We start from the raw sequence: 19,677 nt of genomic DNA on the forward strand, positions 1-19,677 counted from the left end.
AGTGGTTTTGAACAGCAATGTTCTCAGATGGAGCATGCACAAACACAGAGCTGTCCTGATGTCCTCAGCTATCCCCATCCTGCCACACTCCCACTGAAGCACTGCCTGGGACTGTGTCCCTGGACATCTTCCACACCAGGTTGTGCTGAGGGAGAGTTTTGTCTCATCTAGATACGCCACCCATCGGCTAGCAGGCTGTGAGGTCTCTACTCATACTCAAAGTCCTGCAGGGAAGGTACCCAAGACAGCCTCCAGTGAGCAGCAGCAGGTGCAGTGAAGGCTTGCAGCTCACACTCCTTGGAAGCCATGAGTCCCTTCTTGTAAGATGCCATCAGCTGGAAGGAGCTAACTCCCTGCAAAGCTCTTCCTGCAGGACAGCATCAGAACCGCAGCAGCTCAGCACTCAGGACCTCACAGTCAACAACCTTCTAATCCATTTAGTAACATCTTGGGTGAGAATTCTGCAGCATTTTGGTTTCTTAATCAAAATATCATTCAGTATCAAGAGAAGCCTACCAGCCAGATTCATAATCTCATCAAAAAAGATATCAAGTTCATTTGACAAGACCCATTTTCCATAAGGCCAGGCTGATTGACATTAATTAGATTCAGTACTTGCTTCTGCCCCAGCCTGCCTGTGTGTGGGTGTTGCTTGCTCTTTCCAGGCTTCAATCTTCATCTTTTTAAATGAGCATATCACTATGTCCTGCTTCATGGGAGGTTGTGAGGACAGATCTATTAGTGCTTACCAACCCCTTGAAGGCTACAAAGACCCTTGCAGCCAGCCAAGCAGCGAGCCTTCCAACAGCACTGCCGGGAGCTCAGCAAGGAGCAGCAGCTGCATCCTGTGGGATCCAGCTCACTCAAACCAAGTGATCCAGAAACAGCTGGGAGAAGCCTGACAGCAGGCATCTAAGAACACATCACAACTCCTAGATGGAGCCTTGGCACTCCAAGCCTTTCCAAAAGGTAGGTGCCCATCACACAGCCCCAGGCCCCCGTGCTCAGCAGCTCTCACCCCCTGCAGCTCACACATGCAGGTCTCAGGAGGTGTCAGACAACAGCCAGCTGCAGCACAGCTCAGGTGGCCTCTCTCCAGCTCTGCACTGCCAGGCTGTTACAGCTAACTACTGCAGCTCTCATCCTCATCCCAAAACAGAGCACAAGTTGGAGAGGACGTGATTAACATTCTCTTTTGTCAGGATCAGTGCACAAGAAAGGAAGAACTGGCTTCATCCTGAAGAGGCTGTGAGTCTTGGCAGAGGTGACTTCAAAAGCAGATCTCCATGGCTGATCCATTTGAAGCTCAACCACAGCCCAGGCAGGAGTGTGAGCTACACTCTACACAGGGCAGAATGGAACCACTTAAGTATGGGGTTTTAACCTGAAGTGTTTCTTGAGAGCAAGAAGAGGACATGCCTGCTATGCCTTGTTTCAGACTGAAGTTACCATGACCTTCCTGAAGCACCTTTGTCAGAATCCCCTCCATAGGACAGCTGGTTCCTAGTTCAGACCCAGCCCTCACAAGGTGGTGGGCATGGGCAGTTTGCATCCCTAGCACAGGGAAGAGGGAGAGGAGGTTCCAAGGCTTCCCGGGTGGTCCCACGGGCTATCTGCATGTCCAGTGAAACAAATCATCAGGCAGCTGCAGCCAAAGAACCAAGGAGCTCCCATCAAACACGCCCTCCGTGCCACAAGTCTCATCCAGCGCCAAGGAAAGCAAGAGCAAAGCTTGCCCAGACCTCAGCAGGCAGCGGAGCAGCCCTTCAGCACCCCCTGCAAACGCACCTCGCCCACGGCTCCGCCTTTCTCCTAGGCTTTCCCTCCCTGCCTTCTGCCGGGCTGCCACTGCCTCCCTCTGCAGCCATTCAGTGTGCTCGGCCGGCAGCGGGGACAGGCGGCTGGGCCCGGGCAGAGCAGAGACAGGGCAAAGGCAGAAGAGGGCCTCTGGAAAGCAGAGGGAAGGCGGCTCGGCTCCCGCAGGCGCTGCCGCCCAAGGCAGGCTGCGTCTGGACGAGGGGCTGCGAGCAGGCACACATCTTCCTCACAACACCTCTTCTGAGGAAGCTTCCAATGCAGCTTGCCATGATAACTAAATTTATTATTAACTGTGTATTTCATGATGTTAGTGACAATATGTTAATGTGATTTTTCACGTCCTCCTGCAGTGAACAGATGGCTCCTTTTACTTTACTTTCCACATCAAGTGTGATTATTTCTTGGTGCCAAAAGCCACCTGCCGCTCCCTGGTCTCCAGTCTAATTTTTTATGTTGGTAAAACACAGCAGGACTTGTTATCAGTTGGATGGCATCTTAATAAAAGGAGACATGCCAACATATTGACATCATGTTCAAGGGGAAATTTTAGCCCCGTCCTGGCCCCTCCCCCCAGTTCAGGAAAGATAACAAAGCAAAGAAACACTCAGAACAAAACCCACGAACTCCAGCCCCCCAGCAACAAAACCCAGGCAAAACCAAGCCCCCTCCCCAGACTCCACCGGCTTCAAGACGCGCAGGCACAATTTTTGGGCCCAGTGCCAAGACGCAGAGTTGGCCTCCTTTTGTTCCCATCCCAAGCACCTCAGTCAGGGCTCTGATCTCTCATCCTGTGTAATGATAATTAGCCATAACATATTCAGAAGTCAAATGTAAGCAGGAATACATTAACATTGAGATCAGTGCCGGGGTAATTTTCACTGGGAACATGACAAAGAAGGACACCAAAATTAAAAGAGGGACAGGCTGTGGAGAGCTCAGTCTCACTCTCGGGCAGAGGAAGGCTGAACTCATTTGTTTGTCAGTCACGAGCCGGCACTCCACAGCCAGCTGTGGTTTGCAGCCAGTAAACAATATCAGCCCCGGCAGCCCACCGCCCCGCTCTGCATGCTGCTGCCACACAGCAGCTGCCGCTCGGAGCGGCCTGGCCGCACACCTGTGTCAATAGCCCATGGCTCTGGCTGCTGGGCAGCACGGAGCAACCCCTTCAGCGGCCGTGAGACACAAAGCAGGTCCTTCCAGAGCCATCCCTCTGCAGGGGCTCAGCATTTCAGAGCAAGAACAGCAGCACCTTCAAGCAGCCCTGGCACAACACTAGAGCAGCCTGCCTAAGGAACAGCCCCAGCAGTGTTTCCTTCCACGTCTATATGGCCCTGTGTCAGACAGCAGGGAAACTGAAAACATGTTCTGACTATTGACAACTTCGGCAGAAACCTAAGAGCTCCACCTAGAAGCTGGATGCACCTTGCCCTTCCCAGGGTGGGCTCACAGCAACTCCTTCCACTGAGACAACATTCAGCTATGAAATCCCTGCCAGCCAGAGGAATTCAGACAGTGCAGCAGTGAATCACCACTAAGCCATGGAACCAGGAACACTCACTTTCTATTCTTCGATGCACGATACCCAAGCACATGCTCGAGGACAGGAAAGGTCCTTGGCACAGAAGCCAGGGATGCAGCTGCCCCTGGTTCCAGCGCTGCCAGGCTGAGATCTCTGCCCTGCCTTCTACTGGTGTGATGCAGGCTCCAAGTTAGCAAGCAGATTATACAGCAATACACCCAGGGAAGCCCTTGGGAATGAAGTGCAACAGCTCCCACTCCCCCTGTGGCTGAACACAGTGTGTGGTGATGTCCCAGCATGGTCTGATGCAGTTAAAGAGGGGGGCTGGACAGGAACTGGGGTTTGCAGCATTTGGGCTTCAGCTGGTGTCCTGCCCTCATGCACTGCAGCCCTCTGCCCTCTGTGTCTGGTGGAAGGATTAAGCTCATCATTAGGAAGCGTTTTGGTAGCTGAGAGTGCAGCCTCTCTCCTGATAATGTGCAGGATCATTTAAAACAAATTAATTTCTCATTTCTTGCTGCTGGTCATAATTCTCAGCATGGGACACATCACAAATGACCTTAAGGATGGACATCCAATAATCATCAGCAAATCAGAAACACAGCCACCACAAAACAATCCAAAGCCTCCACAGCCGTGGGGTTTGCCTCCCTATTCCTGCAGGGTTTGGAGTTCATTTTCCTAACAGAATTCATCAGGTACCAGCAAATTACAGCCCTCTCCTCCTCCTTTAGGCAACCACATCACCTCTGTATATTATAAAGCTGGTTAAAGAAGAATTTCTCTCTGTTGCCTCTAAGCAGAGCTACAGTCAAATGATGACAGTGGTGCCTTGTTGCAGGCAAGTTCTGAGGCAGCTCCCATGTGCTGGCATGGCTGAGCACCAGGCAGCCCCTCGCACCTCCCTGGGCTGCTCTTTCAGGGCAACACCTCAGACTTGGTGGATGGAGAAAGAGGGGTCACCAGGAGGAGGGTGGAAAGGGGACAAACACCAGCTGAATGCCAGGGTAGGTGTGTGGAGGCAGTCAGAGCCCACAGCTCCTCACCCCAGCTGAAGGCCAAGGTGAGCCGTGCAGAGCTCCTGAGGGCTTTCTGCAGAGCCTGCTGCTGGAGCCTGGTTTCACTTACAGCACAGGGAATACTCCAGCTGTTACAGCCTCTCTTCTCTCTCAAGAAGTAAAAGTTGCAGTGAGATCAACCAAATAAATCAGCTCCTGTGAGGACCAGGCTGCTCTGAACCCTGGGGCTCTGTTTGAGCAGGGCTCTGATGCTGGCGTTATCGTGCCGATATTAATGCCCATAATCCCCCGGGGGAAGCAATTGTTTGTCTGCGTAAGCCCAGGCATAAGACTAAACATTAAATTAAACTATCATCCATCTAGAAGCAACATTATGCAGCCACTCTGTGTGCTAGATATTGAAAATTTGTTGCTGCTGCTTTGTTGGGTTTTTTTAATCATGCAGCCTGATCAGATCCCTGTGAGTAATGTCTGCCCAGGCCCACGCCAAGGGGAGCGGCACTCGGGCAGTCACCTACCTTCACCTCCTGCTAAATTACAGCCCCACAATCTTTGCTGATTGTTTCTATCAAAACAAAATGAATAAACTGAACCAGGGAATATTTAAATATCCACTTCAGTTTCCAGTAAAACCTTTACCATGTGATTCAGATGAGTGCTGGAGAGACTGCCTGTGGTGCCTGGGCTCTGTGTCCAGCATATATTAGAGCCCTAGCAGCTGCTGCTGATTTCACACCTCCAAACGCACCTTTTCTCTCTAAAGCAGTATTTGGCAGTGGAGGGTGGGCAAGCACCCCTTGCTATAGGGCTGGTGAGGGCTAAGAGTGACCAGAAAGCTTGTCTAACACCTCAACACCTTCCTGAGTGGTTGGAGGCAAGCGAAGAGGGCGACTCGTACAGCCCCTGCAAGTATGGTGCAGCTCAAGCTGGCTCAGCAGCTCACACATCAGCAGCATTGGCTGCCACTTTTGCCACCTTCACCCCTGCAATGGGAAAAATGTTCTGCTATTTCCCACTCCTCCTCTCTCCCAGAATCAGCTCTTCAGCAGTGGTACACCTGGGCAGCAGTAGAAGGAATGGCAGGGACTGCAAATTCCCCAAAGGGCGGGCACGGAGCTGGCTCTGCTCTGGGTTATCAATACACAACCAAGTGGCCCTCAACACAGAAAGCTCTTGGACAGCCACCATGTTGGCATCTTTCTAAAGCAACTCTGCCTCAAGCACTAAATTCATGTCAGGATGAAGGGAGATCCAGGTAGACAATCATTCTCAGGGGGTTACTGCACAATTAAACTAACCTTAATTAATTGTCTGAATACTAGCTCCTGTGCTTCAACAGAGAACCAGCAGCACTCTGCTATGTACCTGCAGCACCATCTTGCTACAACACCCTGTGTGTACCAACAGGCAGCAGCTTCACCCTTCCAGTTGCACCACACTGTGAGGAAGTTTCCAGCACACAGTGTCCCCAAAGCCTTCCCCCCAGGTCCCAACAGCCTGAATGCTTTGGTCCCGGTGCCAAGGCAGCCCCTTGCTCCTTTGCAGCACCATGCCACTGCACCCACACTGCAGAGCCCCAACAGAGGGGGGCCAGAAATAGCATTCCAGACTCCACACACCCATCTGTGCTTCCCTCCAGCCCAGGGATCACCTTTTCATAATGTGATAACCGAGTTAATTGTGTGATCCATTATCCCTCCAGACCTGATTGTTATCTTTCCATCATCATCAGCCTTGCCTTTAGCTCAAATTAATCTTCTTCTCTATCATTACTGCAAGCCCTAGAAATCCTTTTCCTGTGGCACTAGTGGATCACAAGTGCCAGCTCAGAGCCTCACAGGCCCAAACTGCAGGTACAGGAGGGCTGCCTGAGGTTGCAGTAGAAGACCCTCAGTCGTTAGCACACTGCCGATGCAGCTCACGATGCTCTTCCAGAGATGCTCGGGGGGTACACACAGGCATCCCAGTCTGCAGCTGCACCCTGTGTGACTGGTGCCTGGTGGAGGGCAGTCATCCCAGTGCTGGTTCTCAGCTGCTAACACAGCCCTCCCCAGAAATGCTGATGGAGGAGCACTGCTAGATAGCTGAGCACTGACTTGTCCCTCGTCGATCTTTGCAGCACGCCACTGGCTGCATCTCCTTTGGTCAGTACCTGCTCCTGGACCACCACCTTCACAGACCACACCACTTGGGCCCCTCAAGCTTGCAGTAAGAGAGGTCAGTCCAGTTCACAGAGAAACACAGGTTTGCCTACCCTCAGTACAGCCACAAGATGCAGGAATGGGGCATGTTCCATGTTCGACTGCTGCGTACCTCATGACTGCCCAGGTGAGCAGGGAAAACCTCATCCACGAATGTTTCCAATCTGCACTCTGCAACCACTCTGACAGACTCCCCCTCACCCATAACAGGAAGGGCATAAAAAGCCCAAGGAGGCTTGCATGGCCAGAACAGCTTTTGGAAGCGTGCTGTAGCCAACAACCACTGCTCCCTACCCCACTGGTGTCAGCGTTAGAGACAAAGCAAACAGTTACACAACAAATAGAGAAACACTTCGACAGTCTCTGCTGCCTTCCTACCTTTGGCAGTGCTCTGCCAACATCCCACTAGCTCCTTTGTCTGACAGGCTTCCAGGGAGACCAATCTCCCCCCAGGGGGCTAGGCAACCCCGCTGGTCATCTGAGCCTTGAACTGCAACACACCACCCACGTCTCAGCCCAGGAACACTGCCACTGAGCTGCAGGTCCTTGCAGGGAAGGCTCACTCAGACAATCAGCACAGCGTTCTGCTGGCTAAATAAAGGGCTTTTAAAATACCAGTTCAAGGTACACCAGTTACAGGGAGCATCTTGGAGCTTTGTCTCTGCCAGATGCCCAGGAATTATGTGAGTTTAAATACCCTCTTCTCTTCCTCCTTACCTAAGGCTGTAAACTCTCAGGCAGAAACAGTTATCATGTGCATTTAAGATCTTGATCTCAGCTTTCAGGTCAGAAAATTACCATAATCTAGGTTAAAAAAACATACAATACACCATGGCCTGGAAAGAGCATGGGCAGAACAGTGACATCCCCTTGGGGGATCTGCCTGGAGAGCAGAGCAGCCACCCTTCTGCAGAGTGCTCTCCTTCACAGGGCCATGCTGCGCTGCAGTTTGCTGCTTCTGCACCAACCTGAGCCTGTCAGTTCAGCACGGGGAGCCTGAGGGCTCCAAAAGGATGTGTTGAGTACAAGGACAAGACCTGTTGGTAGTGGTCAGCAATGTCACAGCAGCTAACTGTGACAAGGGAGTGTGAAGCCTCAGCCTTCAGCTCAGAGTAAGCTGGCAACTCAGCAGCAGCTCAGTGCTCCAGTTGCCAGGGGAAATTCCAACCAAATCAGCATGAGCCCCTCCTGGAGCTGCCCAGGGCTCTCTCTGCATGTAGATGGCTCACTTACAAATGAGCCTTCTGAGGAAAAAATGGCTACAGAGAGAGTGCAGCAAGACTTAAAGCCAGAGGAGAGGGCTTCATGTTCAACCAGGGCCTTTGGCTCCCCGAGGACTTGTCTGCAGCTCAGGCCAGAGCGTATGGCAGCAGTGCCTGAGCCACCTCAGGCTTCAGAAGCCGTTCTGTGCCCAGGCTGCTGCAGCCAACCAAAACATGGTCTAGAATTGCAGCCATTGCATCATCAGATGAGTACCCTTCACCTTGGCACGCTGCTCAGACCATGCACCACCCCTGCATGCACACAAAAAGAGTAAGCCAGTGCAGGCACAGTGACTGAGCTGGGCTCCTGCTCAGTGACCTGGCACAGGGGGATGTCTGGCTCAGCATGGAGCTATCAACAATACACCCAGACATGAGGATTGCACCACAGAGAGAAACTCCAAGATGTGTTCAGCTCTTTGTGTTCAAGGATGCTGAAACCAGCACGAGCCAGCCACTTCCCACTGATGTCAGGTGAGACAAACACAGACAGACAACAGGATCCTACAAACACCTTATGGCTACAGCTGCTCAGAGCTTTCAGGATGTTCTGGCAGTGCCTTTATGCATGAAGCCCAAGTGGAGCTGTACTGGGCCACAGCTGGGCTAACTCTGTTCAAAAGTACTACAATGGTACCATTCCAAATGGAGTTTGCCCCACACTCCTCATCACCTCCAGAAGGTGATGTTTGTCATTTGAATAGTCTCTTCTCCCAGACCACATCTACAGCAGCTTCCTCTTTCTAGAGAGCCAGGAAGAAGCCGCAGGTCAAATTAACCTTCAGTAAGAGCTGCAGCTTCATTCAAGCTCCCAGGCAGTCTTTGCCCTTACCCCTCGCTTGCTTTCTCTCCTGTTTGTCTGTTTGCCAACAGCTGCTAGCACACAGGTATGCCCTGTCACTCTTCCTCCTGCTACAAGCTACTGCTAAGTAAGGCACCTGAAAGTATCACTCAGAATAAGTCATGCTCTCTCTTTTGTCCTCTTTTGAGGGAAACATGCAGATTGGGTGATTCCTCTCAGCCTAGTGCCGTGTTTTCTGGAGCAGTGTACAGAAAGGAGGAAGCTGACTGCACAGTACATAACAGCCAGACTTTTACCTCATTTCATCTTCAGAAACTTCTTCAGGCTTTGAGAAATCTACAGCCTTTCACCTGCTAAAGGCCACCTGAGGGACATGGTGACACCTTAGTGCTGCACATCAGGTCACAGCAGCTACACAGCTGCCTGCCCTTGGCCTGATGGATGCTGAGCAGCCCAATGCTGTGGATGAGCACAATGGAGAATGCAGCCCTGCTCAGAGTCCCAACGCCTCTGCTCCTGCTGTGGCTCCCAGCCCAGGCACACAGCACGAGTGGGGCAGCCTACAGAAGCTGTTCTCACCATGTCAGGTGCATGCTAGGTTTCACCCTGGCACAGGGCACTTCAGCACAAGTGTCTCCATTTCTGTTCTTTCATGACTGGGCTTGTTTCATCCTCAGCAAATTACTTCCACTTCAGCTTTCCCACTGCCTGATCGACTTTGAGATGACCTTTCAGGAGCTTCTTCTCATGGGTGTTTTAAGTTCTGCTTTGATGGAAGATTCCCCACTAGCAAGCAACCCTCTGATGCAAAGAGGTTGACCCACACCTCACTCCATGGGTAACAACAGGCCCTGCAGTTCCAGTCCTTACTCAGGCAAAAATGACTCTGGAGGTCTTTGTTGTTTCTCACCTTCCAGCTTCCCTGTTTGTTCCAAACAGTTACAGAAGCCCCTGCAAGGATCCTTCAGCCAAAGCACAGCTCACATAACTTCTGTCCCCCTCAGAAGGAACCCACTTGGCCAACCCAAAGGGCAGGGCCAGAGCTGGCCTGGCTTTCCCCACCAACAGGGCCGATGACAAATGAGAAGCCAGGCTTCCAGCTGAATTTCAGTTTAGTTATTTTTGTTTTAATGTATGTGTGAATCAATTAATCCTGTCATAGAAGGGCATCGTAAACTGTGTGCCAGAGTTAATGAGTCAGACATTATCACATCATTACACCAGCTGGCAGAATGTAGCATGTGTTGTTTGTCATAATATACACTGCCACGCTTAACAACCACTCATTGTTTACACCAGCACTCAGATTTGTCTTCAAAGAACCTTCAGCGACTGGTTCACATTTTGAAGGCTCAAGTGAGTAACTCTTGCTAGAAGTGAAAGGTAGCAAAAGCAGCCCCATGCCTGGTGGAGCTTGCAGGGCCCCACACTGAAAGCTCCTTCAGAAACAAAGGCCTGCTGATTCCAGCCACTTCCTGCAGTCCAGCCCATTGGCCAGGGCTGCCAGAAGCAGTACCAGGATGGCCACTCAAGCCCGCTCAGCCTAGCAGGAATCCAGGGCTTCCTTCGCTTGCTCACGTGGAGCACTAAGCACAAAGTTGGGGTGGATTCTCCCCCTGCTCTGGAAGACAGCAGGAGAAAGAGGCCAGGAGAGAAAAGCCTCTCTGGTCAAGCCCAATGCAATACTAGAATCAGATCTGCTCTTTGGGGCTCTAAACCTGTGCCACTTGCAAGCTGTTGGTTGTTCTGCGGCTCCTGCATCCATCACTTGTGTTTGTCAGGGGATGTCCATCTTCCTCCATCAGAGGAGTCTGGCTGCTAGTATTTTCTTGGCTGACTAAAGACAACATTTGGACACTCTCAGCAACAAATCCAGGTTTACCAGCTTTCTGTGAATTGGATTCAGTCTGCTTCTGGCCAGTTTTGTTGGCCATATGGCTTTCCGAAGCCAAAGGCTAATAACGTGTTTAAGGCTGAATCCAGGAGAGCAGCCAGGAGCAGTCTGACCTGCAGGTACTGCGTATGGCCACAGACCTGCTACCTCAGGGGGCTGCTCTGAAAGAGACCTCCAGCTGACACAGGCCAAGCAGGGAGAGAAAACACTGCTGAGGCATTGCTGTGGGAAAGAGCAGCAGCTAGAGGGAAGGCTGGAAAAGCAAAGAGGAAGTCCTCCTTTGAAAAAAGAAGCGTGGAAATCTGGAGCACTAATACCTCGCCCAACCTTAATGTTCCGTTAGCTCCATTCCAGGCACTCGTGATTCCAGGAAGTGCTAACAACAACAGATGCTGCTCTTTTGATGGGAAGCACACAATCCTCTTCATGCACCTCACAGAAATGATTGGCACCAGCCAGAGCCGTGCCACAGGAAGGGATGAGCAGTGCCACAGATGTGGAGCAGGTGACACCATGCAGCAGCAAGGTCCCCCTGAGGGTTCAAGCGCCGGGTGCCAGCCAGCTCCTGCCTGTGGCTGCAGATGCCTGGGCACACCCCACGGGCTGGGATTCACACCCAAGTGAGACCTGCCTCAACACAGCACCCAGGCATATGCTAGTGCCCCTGAAGTCATGCTTGCAGAGAAAAGCATGTTCTGCTCACCCCTCTGCAGCCAGCACACACAGAGCACAGCTCACCCTGCACTCTCCCCTCCCACCTTTCCACCTCTCCAGTGTAACATTAACTCCCATCAGCTTTTACCTGAGCACCTTTCCCTTTTGACAAGCAGAAAATCAATACCCTGACCCAGCTGTGGGCAAACCCAGGTAGTTTTGGTTTGGCATCAGTATTTAACAGCCTCCTTCTATCACCCTCCAGCTTACAAGGCCACAGACAGCAACATGTAAAGTTCTGCAAGAGTCTTCCGTGATCAGTGTAGGATTTGCCCAAGGACCAATTTACTGCCACGCTGCAGGCTGCCCCCAGCTTCTACCTCCTAAATATCTTCTTGGCACAAATGCCACCAGGTACTGGCCAGAATTTCATGACCAAAACTAAACCCATTTCTAAGCCCTGATCACTCCTGACCTCTGCCCAGCTGTGGTGTCTATGCAGAGACCAAAGGTCCCTTTGGAAAGGGAATGGGGCAAATGTATTTCTTCTAGGTGACTGAAGCACCTCCACTGCAGGCCTTCCTAATTAATTATTAAACAATACTACTCTGAGAAGCTGTCTGGGTTTTGGAGGTGTGGGGCTTTTTTACTGTGAATGTAAACACCTGCTCAAACATGAGGTGAAAAGCTAACCCAAAAAGCAGAGGCAACCACACCACTTTCCCACTTTTTGTTCTGTGTTGCAGCAAGGTGAACTGGGGGTGTCAGGGTCTCCTGCAGCACGAGCCTGCAAGAAATGAGCAGTGAGCTGCCAGTGCAAAACCAGAACTGCTCACAGACCCAGCAAGTAACAAGCACAGGCCCAAGGAGTTATGGATTAGCATGTCTTTAAGAGATGTAGGCAGAGAGGATCCAAGCACACATCACACCTGATATGCCATATGTCTGAGGATATAGCCAACCCAGATGAAAATGAAGGATTCTTATTTTCCTAATGAAATTGAAGCCTAGGGAAAGTCCTGACAGATCAGCATCCTCTCCTATTCCATCTTGAGAAAATGATTTTACCTCTTAGTTGGACTTAGGGTAATTGTATAAAGGCTTCCAATCTCTGAAATCTGTAATGAAATCTGTAATCCTGACCTGCTGGATATGAGCTATACAATTACTCTGAGTATATTTAGAGCAAATAATCCATTCCTGCAAAGCTCCAAATATTCCTAGTTTCTGAAGCACGACACCATGAGCAAGGGTCTGGATTAGACTTATTTCTGCAACAAGGTAGAAGGCTACAGCTGACTTCAGCTAAGCCCTTTAAGGGAGCTCATCCTCTCCTTTTTGACAGTGCTTGAGACATATTAAGTCTTTGGTTGAACCAGTATCTATTGTGTAGGAGCAGAAAACAGTGAGATTAAAGAAACCCAGCATCCCAAGCAGTCCCCTCCTTCCAAACCAACACAGAGTAACCGAGCAAGAAGCAAAAGCTACCAAAATTGTTCCCTTCTGTGAATGAAAACAGCAGGGAAAAGGCTTGCTGGGTATAATGGTGGAAACTGGTATAACCACAGAGGTTTGTTTACTAGGGTAAAGGCTACTGCTTGCTTCTCCTTGGCTACCCACAGCTCTCTGTGGAGGCAAATCCTCCTAGAGCCACACATGGCTCTGAACAACCCTGTGGTTATGAAGCAGCACCGAGGTTCAGTGAGGCAGAGGCACTCCCAGCACAAAGAGCCTCACTGCAATTTAACTCTGAGCTTCCCCCAGACTCCCCCAGCCAGGAGTGGGCCACAGCAGTGCTGCTTTCAAGAACTTTCTGATCCTTTACTGATGGGTGAAGAATTCTGACCTTGTCCTGTCACTAGTCATTAGAGCAGCAGTGCTCAAGCCAGAGCATGACTAATTCAAGCAGTACTGAAAGCCCAAGCTCTGTTTCCATGCAGAGGGAAACAGCCCCTTGCCTGCTGTAATTTCTTGTCAGGAGCTGTGAGCAGCCCTCCTGGCCAGCAAGAGGAGCAACCACCAAGAGCTGCAGTGCTGTGACTGCACAGGATGGGCCTTCAGACCTGCCAAGTCACCTAGCAAGTTTATTATTGCTTCTCAAGACCAATCCTAACCCCTCACTCCCAGCCTGCAGTGATCCAAGCACTCACAGCCCCAAGGATTGCCAGGTCTCCAGTGTCATGCCAGCATCAGGCACTTAAGTGCCCCATCACTTGTGGTTAAGTATCACCAGGGCCTTGCTTCCTCTGCTGGACCAGGTCCAGCGTTTTCAGCCTGCGGTAAGGTCAGGCTCTCCTGCCAAGACTCAAACGACTGGTTGTACAAAGCCTTGCAGAGGGAAGCTCCTCCAGGCTGTGAACATGCCAGAGCAGTTCAGAAGAGGGAGCAAAGACTGCAGCTGCCCAGGTCGTGCCAAGCTCAGAAAGTTCCTGCGCTCGCAAGGTGGCAGCAGCTTGTCCCGAAGGGTTAAAGCGGCTGTCCACGGAGCTCTGCCCAGCGCTGGGAGCGCATTGTTTGGCGTAATCGGGACACAGATCTGCATGTGTATGCCTTCAATAATTCATGTTGCAGCTCGTCTCGCTGTGGGGACAGATGTCAGTGAAATCAGTGACAGCCGATCGTGCTGATCCCTCGTAATCACGGCAGAGCTGATCCCGCGCCCGGCCCCGCCAGCGCCCTCCGCGCCGCCCAGGGGCGCAGGGACGGGCGGCAGCGGGCAGGGCTGGGCGACACCGGCTGAGGAGCTGCAGCTGCCGGAGAGCATAAAGCAGGCAAAGTCAGGGCAGCCTCCACGGGAGGGGGCCCGTGCTAGGAACCCCCAGAAGCGCCATTCTGCCTGCTCAGGGGAGCGCTGCGGGCTGTGTGCGCCTCAGAGTGCGGCAGGGCTTGCCTCTGGCCGGCCTGCCTGCTGCTCCCAGGGCCTGATTCAAACCCAGCACAGTATCTCCTTTTACATCTTCACCACTCTGTTAGTCCTCTCAAATACCACAGCAAGTTGCAGGAGAAGGCAGAATAATTTAGACCCACTACAAAGGTGGGCTAATCTCTCAGGGAGAGAAAGCGACTCAGTGGTACTTAGAATGATTGGATCCTTTTATCTCATGTGATTAAAACCTCTTGTTGGACAAAAGAATTGCCCAAAAATCATCTTGCTGTCAGCATTAAATGGGCTCCTGCCCTCTTTTCAGCCCATGTGTGGCCTCAACTGTTGTCTGTCCCCTGTTCTGATACATTCCTTATTTACTGTGGGGGTTGCAAAGCCACAAGCACTGAGCTCACTCTGCTCAGCTTTCTAACTACACTTTCACCTCTGGATCCCTCCTGGAGACAGCCCAGCTGTCCCTGGCAGAATGAGAGAGGTGTTACCAGGGGTTAAGCAGAGGGGTAACTTTTTGCCCTTTATGGAAGCACTTTGGTGAAGCCTGTCCTGCAGTCATGTATCAGAACACAGCATGCCTGGAGATACCTGCACCAGCGTGGGATCACACCCAGGGAAATGCCCCAGGCAAGGACTCTGTAAGAGACCCTGTTGGTGGAGAGGGCCACAGCAGAGAGACACTCCTTGAGAAGCTCTGGCAAAGCTGGGTTTGTACAGAGGCAGCTTCCCCTCCAAGCGACTTGAGGAAGAGCCAGCAGTCTTCAGGAAGCCCAGCAGGCGAAGGAAGGATGAGTGGAAGCCTGCCCTGAGCCCAGGCCATGCCAGCCCACAGTGCTGCACTGCAGGAGACGCACCACAGCCCTAGGGTCAGGCTTCTCTGCCACACTTTTGTCTCTCAAGCACTTTCTTTCCTCTCATTGTCAGAGTGTGCAGGGCATTCTCCCAGCAATGCCAGCCCCAGCAGAAGCCTCATCTAAGAGCAGTGCATTTAAAGAGGACATTAATTTCTCATTATGCTGGGATCAGATCGTTTTCAAGGCAGCATCCTGACAGAGTCAGAGTATCTCATTAGAGCTGCCATGCATACTGTTGTTTAACATCCTGGGCCCCCTTCCTTTGGAAGGTGCATTTACATAAACATTTCTAATCACAGCCCTGCAAAGACACAGCCTAATAATTTATGACTTTTAGGTAATATGTCACATGAATCTTAACATATGGCATTACCCTGTATGATGGCAATCTTGGCTCTTCTGAGGGAACCTGGACAACATCCAGTGAGCTGTGAATGAGCCAAATGCAATAGAAAACCATATCAATGCTAATCCAGGTTTACACCTTTCCTTCAGCACTCCAAGCTTCCCACCAGATGGCTTTGCACAGAAGCATTAGCACCAGAAATAATCGTGCGGGCTCCCCTGGCTTTCAGACCTGCTACCTCCAAAGCCTCTGAGGTGAAAATAATCCTAGTGAGCGGCACCAGCAATCCACAGGTTCAAGGGATGCTTTGAGACCTGTGGGAGAAGGTGCCAAAAGCTGACTTCAAAGGTGACTTCAGAGCTCCACCATTCTGGGTCACAGCTCCTTGCTTTGCAAGGGCAGCTCAGGACAGCTTCCTCGTCTGTCTCGCAGGAGCCCCTGGCCAACAAAAGATGGCAGGGCACAGGAAGAACGCGGAACGGCTCGGAGCAGCACCCCACAGAATGCTGCTCTGAAGCTTCACACTAGGCAGCCAGGTTTCAGCAGCACCCACAGATGGCAGGGAAAGGGCTGCTGCGTGCATGAGTTCACTGCCATCCCACACTGGCTCTGCTGGGCCCTTGCCCCTCACAAGGAGGCATCAATTCTGGAACCACCTTTGCAAGCTCAAGTGTCCCAGGCTCCACAAGAACCTGCTTCAATCTGCAGCTGTACTTCCTGAGATGCCCAGAAGGAAGTTCCCTCGAAACACTGAGCAAAACACCAGTGCTGGTGACAAGTGTCACGAGCAGCAGGGAGAGAAAACATCAGAAGTGAGGAGCTGATGCCAAAACAAAACCATCTGACTACCAAAATGGCCTTCTTGCACCATCCTATGAAGCACAGACACTGAGTCAGCCAGCACAGGCAGAGCTGGCAGCCAGGGACACGTGTTCAGGCACAAATAGGGCTGCACTCATTGCACCTGGAGAGGGGAGCAGGGACTGTGCTTACACACAAGGTTTGCAATTCCCTGCCAGCCTCCAGCTCTACCCTAGCATCATGCAAGACTGCAACCACCTCTAATAACATGAGGTCAGCTGCAAGAAATGCAGCAAGCATTCGTTCTGCCTGTGTTATTCCATGTGTTAGTACTGCCACTGTGTGTTTTAACATCCCTTGGAAGCTCTGGTTTGAGTGTTCAGCTTTAATAAACACCCACAATGAAGCACTCTGTCCCAGATCACCTGCAAAGCCTCTCTCTGACTCAAAAGACAGCATCTGGTCCTTCCTCCATCTCAACAAACCACTCAGAACTGCAGAAGTAAGTGTCAAAACGATTACTGTTGAGGGATGAGCGGGGTCCCTGGAGTGGCTGCCAGAGGGAGCCTACAGACTGGCCATAATGCCCCTCTCCTACTGATGGGGGAAGGTGGGGGAGGAGAGGGGGGGTTACACCCATCTGATCAGAGCCCCCCTGATGCCAGCAGGCTGCATCAAGCAGTACCTCTGGAGCCAATCAAACACCTCACTGCACTGCTGAGAGCTGAGCAAAGGCTTTGATACAAGCACCAGGCTCACATTTCCCCATCTCTTATCCTCCAGACTGTATCAAGCTCTGAGACATTGGCCCAGTGCTCTGGGCATGGGCAAGGGGCATCTATAGAAACCCCCTTCCCATGCCAGGAAGGCATTTTTTAACCACTCCTGCTGTTCCAACACCTAGAGCCCCATCCACGCCTCTCCTTGCTGGGTGCTGTATCACGTCCTTAGCTTCATGGGAGGCTCTCTTTGTCCCACACCTCACTGCTGCAGGCCATGGGGGACATGCCCCTTATGTGACACATAGGAAGAGCACATATGCCAGCTTATTTCCTAAAAAGCCAAAAGCCCACTTTCTTTCCCACAGCAGCATGTGATGAGCCAGCTGCCTGCCTTGAATGGACACTTTCAGAGCAGCTGAACAAACCAGCGCATTGCTGACACTGTTCCAGAAGCGCAGGGGAAGAAAGCAAAGCTCCCACTTCTGCTGTTAGAAGCCTGTTCCTTTGTAGCAGAGGTGGCTCCAGCAGACACAATGGCTTTGTTACAGCACGTTTTATTCAGGGCTGAAGCTTTGAATATTCAGCAGGGCTCCAGGCTAGTGATTCTGTTGCAGCTAGGTTTCTTGTCTTCCAGGAAGCCCTTGACAAAGGTCACAAACAATTTGCTCGTTCCTCTTATTAAAATAAAGATGGAAAGCATTGATGATAGCTCTGCCCAGCAGCTAACCATCATCTGTAGCAGTTCCAACATATGCTTGTGAGATAATGAAAAATATAGCATTAAATACAGTGGCAGATTGAATCTTGTTTCAGGGTAAATATAGTAAGTCATTTTTTTTTCCTCCTCATTTCCTCAGAACCTGTTTAGCATTAGACTGTTAATATCATCACTGATACATGACAAAACCATTGCATAATATACTGCCCTGGAAGCCAGCCCCCCATAAAAGTGAGCAATGACAAAGTGTGGGCATTATTCAGGCACTCACCGTAATGAACTGCTCCCAGCCAGCCCTCTGCCAGCAGCCTTCCACTTGCAGACCTCCAGCCGCCTTGGCTTCAGCTCGGGCCCTGTGCCTCCACGTCCCTCACCTTCCAAGTCAGGCTCCAGACATGGAGTCCCCTCAGACTCCTCCTTAGGTCCTGTCACTTTGCACGTGTCCTTGGCCCTTGCAGTTGGGTGCTTGCTGTCAGGGCACACCTCAGATGGTGCTTTGTCGTCAGCACACGGGACAGCTGCTTTGCTTTCTCCGAGGAGCCTTCAGCAGAAGCCCGGCCAGAGTTCTTCCCAGCTCTCCAGTGGTTCCACCTGGAATACACATGGATATTTTCAATTTAAATGCAGCTGGGGTTCTCAGTCCTCACATCCAGCTCCACGATGGCATGGACCACCAGTGATGACTGAGTCTACACAGGGGGTCAAGCCACGGCAGTGGGGGTTGCCATGACCCCCGGCAGAGGTCAGACCGCACCATTTGCACCAGAACAAGCTTCACTTGGGTTTACTGGTCTCAAGGTATTTGTCTAGCTGTGTCCCAGGCTCTCTGGGAGAGCAAAAGTACAAGACTCCTTGAAAGGGGCAGGTTTTGAAGAGATGGAGGCAAGGGGCCCCACTGCAGGCTGTCCACCTGTGCCTGTCACTGCACAGCCCAGCAGCACACGCTCATCGGCACTGCTCTCATGGCATCAACTGTCTAGGGCACAGCACTCCCCTGGGGCAAGCAGCCCTTGGGGCTCTCAGAGCACACCCCAGGAATGGCAGTTTCCCTTGAACAGCTTCATGAGAAGCCTGACTGAAGCTACTGCTCCTGTACCCCTCTCATGCTAGGTTCCATTCTGTCATCACTGATGTTATAAAAAGGAGGCCTCAGGGGCCCAGCTTCATGTCTCATGTCTGCCTCTGAAGCCTTGAGGTCTGTGGGGCCTGGCAGAGCTGAGCTGCCATTCACAGAGCACTGCTGCTTACACCCACATTAGTCCTCCACTCAGCTTAAAGTCTGCATCTTCACTCTGGATACTTCACCTTTCTTGCCTATTTCCTCACAATTTAACAGATGCCAGCTCTGGGGCCTGAAGAAGCCAACAAAACATTCCTTAGAGCATGATCTGTAGGAACCCACAACCAGCCATGCTCAATCAAACCTGAGGCTGAAAATAGCAATCGGTTTATTGACAACTACTAAACATTCCTGAAACGCTTGGAGTCCTGCCTTGAGATTCCTCTAATGAGGGCACAGAGTAAAAGAAATCTCTTCTTGTAGGTTGCTGGGAGCTCTTTTAGCAGAGACAGCTGACTCTCAGCTCAGGTACACCCTGCAGTTCTGTTGGTGGGATCCAAGCAGCCTCACTGAGCTGTCCACTCCCACCACCAGAATGTTAGGGAATCACAGAACTGTCTGGGTTGGAAGGGACCTCAAGGATCAGCCAGCTCCAACCCCCCTGCCATGGGCAGTGACACCTCACACTAGATCAGGTTGCTCAGAGCCACATCAAGCCTGGCCTTTAAAACTTCATCAGTTGGCACATCCTGTAGCTGGGAAAACAGCCTCAGCAAGTGGTGCTGCCTGCTCCCCATGCTGGAACAGCTCTCAGAAGCACCTGAGCACAGCGAGACATGGGGCAAGGCAAGGACATACAGCTGCTGGAGCCAGTGGCTCTGGGGCTTGAAGGCAACCATCCAGACGGGTTTGGAGAGAGAGCAGGGTGGGAGCAGAGGGCAGGAAGGAGACAAGCAGTCTGCAGTGCCATGTGCAGGCTGAGGAATTGCTGCTAATGATGAGCACAGCTTTGCTGGCTGAGAGAGGCGTCAAAACGCTCCCAGACCCGGTTCAGCTGGGCAGTGTGGTGGGGTCAGCCAGGGGTTATCACACAAGCACAGAGCCAGCCTGGCCCAGCAGAGCACTGCCA

At 51.7% G+C, this 19,677-nt stretch overlaps 1 long non-coding RNA gene across 1 annotated transcript in view; it reads right to left on the reverse strand.

Annotated features, from left to right (window-relative positions):
• LOC128898476 (uncharacterized) overlaps positions 1-17,868 on the reverse strand; it is an 87,765-nt gene extending 69,897 nt beyond the window's left edge. The window contains exon 1 of the long non-coding RNA XR_008462843.1: positions 17,760-17,868. This is a non-coding gene — a long non-coding RNA (uncharacterized LOC128898476). The remainder of the gene's footprint in view (positions 1-17,759) is intronic.
• Between the last annotated feature and the right edge of the window lie 1,809 nt (positions 17,869-19,677).

Source organism: Dryobates pubescens, chromosome 24, assembly GCF_014839835.1.
Source record: "Dryobates pubescens isolate bDryPub1 chromosome 24, bDryPub1.pri, whole genome shotgun sequence".
Lineage (NCBI taxonomy): Eukaryota > Metazoa > Chordata > Aves > Piciformes > Picidae > Dryobates > Dryobates pubescens.